The sequence below is a fragment of the Mesoplodon mirus genome (genome assembly GCF_964341445.2).
Source record: "Mesoplodon mirus genome assembly, chromosome: 1".
Taxonomy (NCBI): domain Eukaryota; kingdom Metazoa; phylum Chordata; class Mammalia; order Artiodactyla; family Ziphiidae; genus Mesoplodon; species Mesoplodon mirus.
Window position 1 is genome coordinate 202,696,857 of NC_138976.1, and position 9,877 is coordinate 202,706,733.

The 9,877-nt window shown below is 31.9% G+C and overlaps 1 long non-coding RNA gene across 1 annotated transcript; it reads left to right on the top strand.

The window, feature by feature from the left end:
- Window positions 1-2,554: 2,554 nt before the first annotated feature.
- LOC309804890 lies at window positions 2,555-8,902 on the top strand. The gene is made up of 3 exons (XR_014294189.1): window positions 2,555-2,667; window positions 4,184-4,272; window positions 7,866-8,902. It is a non-coding gene; the product is annotated as an uncharacterized lncRNA (long non-coding RNA).
- Window positions 8,903-9,877: the final 975 nt, after the last annotated feature.

Below are 9,877 nucleotides of genomic sequence, written 5' to 3' on the forward strand. Positions count from 1 at the left end.
AAAAAAATATACAAATCAAGGAAGAAATTGCAGTGTCAATTAATATGATGTATATCAGATGATAGTATTAAAAAGCCAGGTGAAAATAAAATAACTTAATAATGTACATATTTGTCTGATTGTTTACTAGTGATATACTGCTCAGTGTAAGGTGAGAACCTCAGATATTATCTTCTGGAAAAAAACCCTTTAAGCCCTAACAGTTTCAGTTTATAAATTTCCTCTCTAATAAATGAGGAATAAAATAATTTACAATAAATTAATTATTTCCTCTTCTGAAGGTACCAATACCACAAATTCAGTCAGAAGATGGATCAAGTTTTTCATACATTTCTCTCATTTCACATTTTTTAAATAAATGAGACTATATTTTGTCTAATGACTACCAGAACAACTATCTGGAAACTGTGACTTCATTATATGTGAGAGAGTATTTTAGGAGATATAGATGTATATTTAGATGGAGATATAAATACATAGCATATATACACAATATTTAATCAGACACAGGAAATGTAGGATAGCTCCAGAGTCGTACACCCTATGTTCTGAGCTGGTCCGAAATGCAGTTCCTTTTTTTTTTTTTTAACATCTTTATTGGAGAATACTTGCTTTACAATGGTGTGTTAGTTTCTGCTTTATAACAAAGTGAATCAGTTATACATATACACATGTTCCCATATCACTTCCCTCTTGCGTCTCCCTCCCTCCCACCCTCTCTATCCCACCCCTCTAGGTGGTCACAAAGCATCCAGCTGATCTCCCTGTGCTATGTGGCTGCTTCCCACTAGCTATCTGTTCTAATGGGAGTTCTCTGGGCACAAAGGGCACTATTTTCTGTAATGAGATTAGAAGAAAGGATTTGCTAATAATTGCTTCTATAGCAACTAAAAATCTTGGAATCCCACCTTTCAGCATTTTGAAAATCTTAAAGGGGATGTTGTCAGTAACAAAAAGTTGAAGATTGATTATGTATTTAAATTAATGATTCTTTAAATTCATCTGCCCTTTCATCTTTTAAATTGATTCATGCTTCTCAGAAAATAAAATATGCTAATCCGTATATCATTTTTCCACTGCGTAGGGCAACTATATCTAAAAACAAAAATACTATCATTTTACTTTCCTTTACTATATTCCTCCACAACTTGTGTTGTACTTTCATATTTTCTTTTCATTCTGCTAGTGAGATGTATATACATATATGTATGTATACATATATGTATATATACACATAATATTTAGATTTTAGATATTTGCATTATGCAGGGCAATCCATAAAATGGATAGATGCTTCATTTTAATACCATTGAATACAATTTTCATAATTTTATACTTTAATTATTTTTGGAAGCACAAACCAGAAAGGGTAAAGCAAACTTGAAATGGAAAAAGATGACCAAGCTGGCATTTTGCATTTCAGACTTTATATTTGGACTACTCAGTGGGACAGATTATAATAACAAAATTTTGCTTTTGCAGGGAGGTCAATCTTTGCTTCTGCATTGCCTCATCTCTTTTAATCCCATCCAGTTGATTTTTCATCTCAGAAACTATATTTTTCATCTCTAGGAACTCAATTTGGGTTATTTTTATATCCTCTATATGTCTATTTAAGATGTTGATGCTTTCCTTTAAACTTTTTGAACCTATGAAAATTAGTTATAATACATGTTTGAATGTCTTTGTTTACTGATTGTACCATTTTTCAGTCTGTTTTCATTAATTAATTTTTCTCCTTGTTATGGGTTATATTTTCCTTCGTCTTTGCATCCCTAGTAATTCTAGATTGCATGTCAGATATTGTGAATTTTACTTTACTGGTTGCAGGGCGTATTTGTATTTTTTTTTAAATATTTGTAACTTTGCTCAAAGAGGTAGTTAAGAAATAGTTTGATCATTTTGAGGCTTCCTTGTAAGCCTTATTAGGCTGCAAGTGAAACAATTTAGTCTAGGGCTAATTTGGTCCCACTACTAAGCCTATACCCATTGAATACTCTGTGTATTGAATACTCTAGTTGATGCTGCATGTATTAAATTATATCAAAACATATTTGTATAATCTTAAAGCAATAAATGCAACACATAAAAATATAAAAAATTTTAAAAATTAACTCTTATTAAATAAAACAAAAATGTTTTCTTCTAGTAATTGTAGTATTTTAACATATTTAAATATTGCATCCCTATGAAATTCATTTTGTTAATAAATATGAAAAGAGAATCCGCCTTTATTTTTCACAGGTGACCAGGGACTTGTTCAAACACCAACATTTAACTGTATTGCACAAAACATTATGCCACTGGTTTTTATGGGTTATCATTATAATTAACAGCTTTATACAACCGTTGTCTTGTGCTGTTTGTTGTTCAATGTCTAAAAGTATTGTTTAATATATATATATATATATATATATATATATATATATATATATTTACTTTTAGCAGTTTAAGCCAGGAGAGTAAATCCAGTTCCTATTACTCCATCCTGTCCAGAAGCACAGGTCTTAAGTGAAATTTAATACCAAAGAAACAGTTCCAAATTTTACAACGGATCTATCAGTGGTTGTTAGCATATCTTCCCACACCCAAGACACCAAGATACCTTCTACTCACTGTTAAAGCTTTATGATGAGCAAAACTTCCACCACTGTGCTTCCTTAGCATGTGAGTATATTTTTAATTTACTGGTTATATATATTCTCTAATTATCCATTATTTTGTCCTTCTTTTTGATTAGATATTGATATCCACATTTTTTTTCTAATAGCTCACAGAAATTTCTCTCATTAACAACACCAATAGAAATAACAATAAAAATCGCCTTGGGGGACCAAATTTATATCACATTATCAAGTTTTTATTTTGCTCCCATAAAACTTCTGCAAAATACAACCACTGTCTATCATCAGTATCATTAGAACAAAACCAAGTCATTCTAATCTCAAAAGCACAATATTTTATTTAACTTAATAAATTTCACATTATAAAAATTTTCTCATAGCATCATCCTTAATTCCTCAGTATTCACTAATATTGGGGGATTTTTCTTTCAGTTATTTGAGACTAAGGATGATTTTATTCATCTCTACAACCTGGTATATATATGTACAATGTTTGTCAAAAGTGGATATTCAAAAAAATTCTTGACTAAATTACGGTAATTTATGTGATCAGTTCTGCAGTTCTTAAAACTTTAAATTACCTGTTAATTCTAAGAGAAAGTCAGATACTTTTTAGAAGGATTTCCAAACCATGCTAAAATGTCAGCCTTCATTTCCTTGTCTGAGGGAAACAGGAGAGAAATAGATGGTTTTAAAGTTCTCCAAGCTTCTGTGTCCTTTATACATCCACAATTTTAATCCTTATCATTTTCAAGATTTGCTAAATTATTTGAGGTGATCCATTCTCTTATTAAAGTTACATATTTTATGTCACATACTGAGCATATTAACAAATAACTTACTGATAAATGACAATGCCCATAACATCAGGTTAATCTGATTTCCATGAAATGATCTATAACTTCAAGAATATTAATTCATCTAATAAGGGTGATGATTTACATAATGTTGCCTAAAATATTTCTCTTGATTATTTAAGAGAGTTTTCCTAGGGGAAAATAGCTGGGAAATCTATAGAAAAAAGAAATACAACCATGATTAATTTATTTCCGGTCTAAAGGACTCCATATATAATGTATTTGAGAAAACCAAGTCACTATTATAGATTCTGATAAATGGTTGTATATATGAGATATTTTTAATGTAACCCAAATTATAAGAAATAGTTTTTTGGTATAGAAGCAACCACTCTTTTACCTAAAGGAAAATATAAAATCTGAGTTCATTGAAAATTTGCCTCATTGCCCTCTGTTAGTTTGTGCCTGCCCCATCCTTAGGGGCCCAGTTAAGGACTATTCTATCATCCATACATCAGAAGAGAATGTCTGTGTTCTATGTTGATAGTCAGTCTAAACACATATTTATACAGTTGAGATCAGAGATATAAAATGTCAGTTCCAAATCCACCCATGATGGCACATATACCAGACAGATGACAAAGGTTATAAAGGCCTGTGAAATACTTGAATCATATTTTGCAACCCTTGAAAGAATTCAAGTTGGAGATTAGCAGAAACCAGGCTCAGTTCTGTCCATAATCCCCTTTATCTGTCTTCTAGCCAACAATATGAAAACCTGAAGCCAAGCTGACAAATAGACTGTGAAGGGCCTTCTACTGCATTTAAGAAAAAACTGAGACTTGCTATAGGTAGAAATTATCTTTTCTATTACTATTATTGTTGATTTTGTTGTTATTCATAGAAATAATGGGAAAAAAACCCTAAATAACATTATTCTGCTGGATTCTTTACTATATGCAACACAATAAATTAACTCGCTTCATATTACACTGGGCATATAACATGAAAACATGTGCAGAGAACAGAAATCAGTATCTGTACAGACAAAGGCCCCTGTGATAGAGAAATCTATTATTTTAAGTCCAGACAATTAGATCTATTAAGGTGTAAGAGTGTTTCAGTACAGTCTTGCTAAAAGTAAACCTTAAAAGTAAATCAAAAAAAAAAAAAGGAAAACTGATGCCAGTTAGATACAAAATATAAGGTTATGCTATGTATATGGGACAGGATAGAACTCTGAATGCACTCACATGTAGGGAAAGCAATGTTAGTGACAAATCAACTAATGTCCTTATTGAGCATAGACGTTCCAAGAAGGGTGAAGAGTACTGTATATTAGATGTAAGACCCATAATATTCAAGTTAGTTGTAAAAGAAATAAGGTAAATGCGTTCAGTCAATAGGATAGGCTGAACTGATATTGAGAATCCTTTCTTCCAACCTGAACACACAGTTTGTTATACTTGTGTTTTCTTTTATATGTTGCTTTTACATGTAGCAACACATAAAAAGAAAATGAACAAGCTTATAAAAAATGGGGGGATCCCCAGTCTCAGGATTTAAGGAGAAAAAACAAATTCAACATTAGAATAGTGAGGAGGAGTTGAAACCAAGAAATTCAAGGGGGCCCTGGAAATAATAAGCCTTGTTTTTGAGGGCTGGCTTTAAATATCTGTTGTCTTATCAGAAAACAGGTAGATGCTGTTGTCTTATCAGAAAACAGGTAGATGCTGGAAAACAATAGAATAATATCTTCAAAGTACTGAGCACATATAGCTGTCCAAATTAAAATTCTACACCTCATTTTAAAAAACTACTCAAGAACAAGAAGTAAAGAAATTTTCATTCCTAGACAAAGAGGAATTACCACCCACAAACTGTAACAACAACAACAACAAAATGACTAAAGCAGTAGCAGCAGCTGTTGGAATTGTCTGAAGGCATTAAAAAATATTCTGATGCCTGAAGCCAATACTTGGAGATTTTTTTTTTTAACCAAAGTGATCTAGGCGCTGTTTCAATAATGGGAGCTTTAAAAAGTTCTCACATAATTCTCATGTGGTTTAGGCAAGATTGGAGACCATTGTACAAAGAATGTTCTTCAGTAAGAAAGAAAATAAGCATAAAAAGAAGTAGGAAGGTGCACTGAACAGTGACCAGCAAAGAAATTTGTAATGTTGGAATGAATCTGAATAACGGTTGAGTGTAAAAAATAATAGCCAATGGGGGTGTGTACAAAGTAAAACTAAAACACTAGATAATATACTGAAATACTGGAGATCAGATTTAAAATTTGAGGGGTCCATGAACCGCTTAGGAGGAAGATGAGATAATTAGTTTTAGACTTTTTCAAGTTAGACATATATGTCAAATTTTTCAGAAAACACTAAAAATGAAGACTTCATATATGATTCATAAAAAGGTAGACCATAAAAAGAGAATGAAAAATGTGTTTAAGTGAAGTTAGTACCGGGAGGGATAAAACATGGAAAAATAAAGGAGAAATAGATCAATAATCACCATACATTTGATCACAGAGACAATAAAAATAAATTTTAAAATTCCAGTTTATGCTGCTTACAAAAGACATATATAAACTATTTTTAAGATGCAATGCAATACTTCACTCGAAGTAATTAATTATATACATGATAAATGATTTTTAAGATTACATATTTGGCATGATGACATGTATATAAATTTTTAAAACTCAAAGCAGTCATGTGTTTTTCATGGATTCATTTGCATATAGTAAAAAGTTCAAGCATGGATTCAAAGTATTTATATTCAATTCATGATACCAGTTATCTAAGAAGAGGAAAAATGGGACTGAAATGAGAATAGAGAGGAGAGAAAAGAAATGTGTGTGTATCTGTGTGTTTGTGTGTGTGTGTGTGAACACATGTACAACAAATATGTGCTTCTTTCACAGCATGATTCACTGTATTCCATCACAATATTAATAAGATTTCATACAATATGGGCATCTCTGCAGAAATTAAAATTGTCACATGCTTATGTGTATTGGGCAATGAGCTCACCTTACTATTTCCATCCATTCTTCAATTAAAATCTAGAAATGTGAATGGGCTGTTAGAATTTAGTTAGTGAGCCAATTATCTTTACAGAACATGCTAGTTATGCACAGCTTTTCCTTGGCTTAACTATGTTTTCAAATAGCAGGCATTCATTTTACGTCTTTAATTGATGGCTATCACACACAATTAGTTTGAAATTTCTTATCAATATGCTTGAAATATATTTGGTTGAATCATTGGAGTAATCTTTTTTGAACTTACCCAAAAGTATGTGTTTAGCCTTCCTAAACACAGTGGCACATTTCCAAATACAAAGTAGTTGCATTAGAATTATTCCTAATACGAAGTCATTCAATATTTGTGGCAACAAATTTTCTCTTGAAAACTTAGCTTCCAGATGGAAGAAAAATAAGGGTAGAAATGTATTTAAAGGCAAATTTGAAGATGAGAAATCAAAATTCACATTCCATAGTGAAAGAAAAAGGGTTAGTAATTACAGAGAGAAAGGCAAATACAATGCAAAAATTATTGGAACATATTTTGCTCAATTACAAACAAACTTACGTGGTAAGTTGTAGCTTCCATTATTGCACCAATTTGTAGCATATTTTAATATTTTCATTTTGAAAGGAAAATTTTAAAAAGTCATCTCTTGTTTTTTTAGAAAGTATCTAGAGTGGTTGAAGTGAAATAACTTTCAGAAAATGTGTTAAAATGGGGCTACAAAAGACTTAGGAGGACATAAGCTTGGTTCTTATTATTGACAGTTTGCAAATCAGCCATGGGGATACACATTATTTCCAATTTAAAATGAATGATGATTCTATATACATATATATGCATCTTATCATATTGATTATAAACCAAGTAAAATCTCATGAAATCTAAGTATGTTTGAAAAACTTAAACCTATTTTTATGTTTTTCCAAACACTAGAAAATGAAAGCAATTTCTGTTGCTTGTCATTTTCTTTTGGACTCTCTTGGCTTCCTGAAAATGATTATGTCAAGATATTGGAGAAATATTCATAGGAAGCAACAGAGGCCATGAGAATAGAGACCTACACTGCTTCCTCATTAGAAAAAATAAAACAAAAATTCCTGTCTATCCATTTCAACTTACACTCAGGGATGCTTATAATATAGAATTTGAAAGTTGAATACATACTAGTTGTTAAGTAGTCAGCCCCGTTGATTATTCATGCATTCCCTCCTAAGTATGTTGTTCTTAGAATTCAGAGGGGTCCTTTAATCACACCCACCATCTTGACCACTCACATCTCCAGATTTTCCTACTTCACGGCATATTGGTGTTTAACTTATTAAACAAATATTTGTTGAACACTTACTATGCATGCTAAGCAAAGTGGATCAAAGATGAATGAATATTCATTTGTCTTTAAGGAGACACAGTCTACTGGAGAGAGGCAGAACTGTGAGCAGATGACTGCATAAAGAGGCAAAGTCAAGTCTTATTTATTCAGAGGAAGAAGTCCCCGTGATCAAGCAACAAGTAAAATCATTTCAGTGTGCAAGACATGGATTTGTGATTGAAAATGCACAAGCATATTTATTATCCATCATAGATGATCACCTATTATAATCAGTGAGATTTCTTAATGGCACAGCATCTAGAGGAGGACGTCATGCATGAACCTGTCATATTCAGAAAGTAAGGAAGTGGCACAGTGGGAACAATTCAGGAAAGTACATAAACATGACAGTAGATTTAAAATCTACTTTAACTGTTCTTACTATTATTAATCTATTTGGGCAAGTAGTAGTTTTCATTGATGTTAGCATTTTTTCATCCACGACTTGAAATCAGACATTAAATATTAATATTATAAAAATGTTACAAATCGAATTCATTCACAAATTTATAAAAATAGATCAGCACCAGAGACCTATTTATTGGAAACAAAGTAGGTAGAACAATGAAACTCATTTATAGTTCCTCCTCAACCAAAGTGGACAGAAGTTTTATATGTAGAGGTCAATCCTGGGCCAGAGGCTATTTAATATTTTCATCAAGTCTAGGATGATAGAAAAGCATGTGGATTTAGTCATTTACAGTTCTCTTTAGTTGATAAGACTGATTAATACTTTGTCAAGATCAAACTTCAACATGACCGTAATATGACCTTGACAAATTGGAGAAGTGGTTTAAAACAATGCAATTTAATAAGTCTAAGGGTCAGATATGGGCTTTAAAGGGATTGGGAAGGAAATGGAAATTATAATAATGTAGGTGATACCATGCCAGTGAGAATGCATTTGTGTGTGTAATATACTATGTAACAAATAATATTGAGTATGACTTGAGTCAAGAATATAGCAATAGCTTTTAGTTTTTTTCTCTCTCTCACCATGGCATAGTGCTTACTCACTCACAAATATTTCTAATACATTTCATCAAAATTTCATCATTAAATCCTGTATCCCTGCCAATAAAATTAAAAGTAATTCTAAGATATATAAATGAAGAGAAGGGTATAAAGGTACAAATAAGTGGGTGAATATTAATGAAATTACTTTGTATTGTGCTTTACAAATACGATTTATGCATTTATCTTGTTACTAACACATTCATTCATTCATTCATTCAGCAATCATTACATATTTATAGAACTTCTACTATGTCACAGGCACTGCATTAGGTGCTGGTAATACAAGGTGTGGAAAAGCAAGCATTGTCCATATTTCTTAGAGCCTGCAGTCTAAAGAATAATTACTAATTGTAGTAAATATAGACAGGGTACTATGAGCCATGGGACAGGGAATCTTTCTCACCTGGAAGGATGAGGAAAGGCATCCCTTGTGAAATGTCTTCTTAACTGAAGTATGACGTAGGTAGCCTAAGGGGACAAGGGAGTAAAGGAGTAAGTATTTCTTGCAAAGGGGAAAGCAAGTGTTAAGAATTTGAGCTTCAAAAAAGGAATGCTTCACGTTGATATTACAGTCTCAACAAATACAATTAAATTTCTGGTTGTTAATACATTGCATAAAAGTGGAGGAGTGGATTTCTGCCAAAATTAGGGCATATAGTTAGGATTAGAAATGTGCTCTGTGATATCAGTGACTTTAACATTGCAGTGAGACTGGGAGAAAAAAAACGTACAAAGAGGCTATCCACTGGACCCAATGGCACTGATGTACATCAAGGCTTTTGCTGAAGTAGAAAACCTGCTATTGATATTGAGATGCTCTTGAATGAAACAATGACTTCAAATAAGAGTTCCAAACTGAAACTCAGAAAGACCACCAATCTGACATGACTTAAATTTGAACTGCTTCTCAGATAGGCAATTTATACTTTGGGGTAAATGGAAACTGGGCTTGGTTTCACTAATGATATCAATGACATTTTGCTATTACATTTGGTTTAATATTTTCATTTTACAAATCCCTATCTT